The 3,062-nt window shown below is 43.8% G+C and overlaps 1 protein-coding gene across 1 annotated transcript in view; it reads left to right on the top strand.

The window, feature by feature from the left end:
• Positions 1-3,062, top strand: part of LOC117939676 (CLIP-associating protein 1-B-like) — a 62,259-nt gene that overhangs the window by 35,909 nt on the left and 23,288 nt on the right. The gene's annotated exons all lie outside the window — the stretch shown is intronic.

Below are 3,062 nucleotides of genomic sequence, written 5' to 3'. Positions count from 1 at the left end.
TTGGCTGCTTAGAAATTAAGTGTTAACGAGCAGTTGGACAGGTGTACCTAATAAAGTGGCCGGTGAGTGTATATGTCCCATAATAATTCTTGTGTGGGTGGAGGAGCCCCTAAAACAGCATTAAGACCATAAATGTACACCAAACGTCCATTTAAAGCCAGAGTATTGACATTTTATCTGGCTTGTTATAACATTAACTCAACACAGGATAGAGCTACGGTTGGTTTTGTAAATGAAGTGATTCAGAAGTCAATCACACAAATCCAGTTAGTTTTAAAATGATGTTTTATGCGTAAATTGGTGGGTAGAAACTTATATGTTTACCATATGGACGGTAGCATTGCTGTAAATACAAAGGTGAACTAAGAGTTGCAGGTTAAAGGGAGTCTTTGGATCAAAATACCCCAGAAGTGAGATGTACGTTGGATTGTTTCGAGGTCGATGTGGTGCACAGATTTGCACGCTAACCCCACAAGACAACCAGAGTCCTGGTCCTGGTCCTCAGACTAACACTTTACCCGCAGCATCCCTAAGTCTTCTTCTCCCTTCTCTCCTGCCCGACTAACTTTCTCTGCAGAGCTTCAGGTGTGTCAGTGTCTGGCTGTTTGTGCTACGAGCTAAACTCTCCGTTGCGCTGCTGTCTGTCTCTCTGTCTCTCTGTCTCTCTGTCTGTCTCTCTGTCTGTCTGTCTGTCTGTCTCTCTGTCTCTCTGTCTCTCTGTCTCTCTGTCTGTCTCTCTGTCTCTCTACCCTGCTCCTCCAGCCCGGAGCCGAATCCCCCGGCCAAGCATGAGTCAGGGCTGCAGCCGCGAAACCAGTCGCGAGAGCAGCCGCGACACCAGCCCCGCCAGGGGTTTCTCCCCCCTGGGTGAGTACTAACCCCCCCCCCCCCCAAAAAAAAACAAACAAAACCTCCGCGCAAGACCTCATACAGTAAGGGGACCAGATTTCACAGACAAAATCCAGGGACATTTTCAGCTCAGAAGCGTATTTACCTCCAAAACACGTCATGTTATTATTTGAGTAAAACTTAAAATGGGGACACTAGACCTAGAGCTGTTCTCATTAGGGGCTGAGACCCCCCCCCCCCCCCCCCCCCCCCCCCCCCCCCCCCCCCCCCCCCCCCCCCCGCCCCCCCCCAAAGGTCTGATCCTAGACTCCCCCCTGCTGCTACTCCATACCCCTCAGAGGGGAATGTTATGTTGTTAATGTTAATATGATAATTGTCCAGCTTGTATTTACGTCATTAAAGTGCTGGTTTTGCTACTGACGGACTCAGATTAATATTCTAAGTGTCTGACAACATTATGGAAAGGATTTCTAAGGAGGTCGACCTTTCTGTTAAAGATTAAGATCCTTTTTTTAAATATATAAGTCCGCGAAATTGCGTTGGCTAAACCCACCAGACTCCAGGTAAATAAACAGTGATTTTAGCATCGTAAAACACGGCTTTCTGAAACATCTCTGAGCTTGTCTGGAGCGACTATCGGCTCCGTTTTGGTCAGTTTTCTTTCTTTAATTCCAATTTCGGATCTGTCCGTCACAGTGAAAACCGGGGACAGATCCAGCCGGGGACAGGTCACCAAAACCGGGGAAACCGGGGACGTCTGGTCCCCCTATCGTACAGGGGAGTAGTAAACTACTCCTGTACATTTTGGGAAGTGCGCAGAATGGCTCAGAAGACGACAGGAGTGATGTTAGCTTGATGTTTGACAGCTTAATAAAAACAAAAGCCAAAAAAACCTCATTTTCATTCTGCACATCTGTCCGTCTAGATGACTAGATTTCCCTGCCTGAGTCTTTGCATGCTCTTTAAGTTTTAATTGGATTAATCTGTGGATTCTTTCCTGGATTAATGGAGTTGCTTGGTCTATAAAATGTCAGAAAATGGGGAAAAATGGGGATGAGTGTTTCCCAAAAGCCCAAAATAACGTCCTCAAATGTCTCGTTTTGTCCACAACTGACTGATCTTCAGTTTACTGTCACAGAGGAGCGAATAAAATAGACAATAATCATATTTAAAGAACTGCAGTCAGAGAAGTTCTCTTCTTTTCAGACTTTGCAGCTCTTATCTTAATCTCCTGATGTGTGTGCAAGCATGTAAAGAGCTCCTGTAGATATATATATATATGTTATTCTCGAGGTTGTCTTCTACGTTGTCAGGTGTCTGTTTACCTGTGTTTCTGTAACAATAGTCGTCTCCTCTAACTTCCTCCTCCAGCGACTCAGCGTCACTCCCGTTCCACCAGCGCCCTGTCGTCTGCAGAGTGCTACTCAGGTGACCAGCGACGTCCTCTCAGGAAGCGGATCCACTCAGTCCGCCAGATAACATAAAGACATGTTTTGCAAGGATTTCAGTAGCTGTATTTCCATCCTTCTAGTCTGCATTCATTTATCTGGCTGACTGAGTGACGCCTCTCCTTGCATGGCCGAAGTTCACCTCTCTCCTCAGTCTCTGGTGGACGGAGAGTGTGAAAAAATCATCAGTCAAATGCAGAAGTTTTTATTTTGCAGCTTCATTTTAAAGCAATAGAGCATATTAAGAGTTTTGACATTTTCATTAAGCTATGCTGATTCACTCTTTTTGCACTTTCATGGTATTCTTTGCATTTGTATTTATTTTTTGTTGCTGGTTGCGCAGATATGTTGCGTTGTTATTACCTAAATATGTTTTGCAGCTTCCTCTTGCTATTAGCTTTGAATTGGGTCTGGTACAAGTTATGTTGCCTTTTCCTAAAATTAGTGAGACATTTGAACTCTGTTTGACACCTGAGTAATTGTCCAATCTTAACTCAATTTCAATTCAATTTTAATTCAATTTTAATTCAATTTCAATTCAACTTTATTTACAGTATCAATTCATAACAAGAGTTATCTCGAGACACTTTACAGAGGAGGTCTAGACCTCTCTATAATTTACAGATAGAGGAGGTCTAGACCACATTCTATAATTTACAGATAGAGGAGGTCTAGACCACATTCTACAATTTACAGATAGAGGAGGTCTAGACCACACTCTATAATTTACAGATAGAGGAGGTCTAGACCACACTCTATAATTTA

Source organism: Etheostoma cragini, chromosome 24, assembly GCF_013103735.1.
Source record: "Etheostoma cragini isolate CJK2018 chromosome 24, CSU_Ecrag_1.0, whole genome shotgun sequence".
In the NCBI taxonomy this organism is placed as follows: Eukaryota; Metazoa; Chordata; class Actinopteri; order Perciformes; family Percidae; genus Etheostoma; species Etheostoma cragini.
This window is presented reverse-complemented; position numbering and strand designations above follow the sequence as displayed.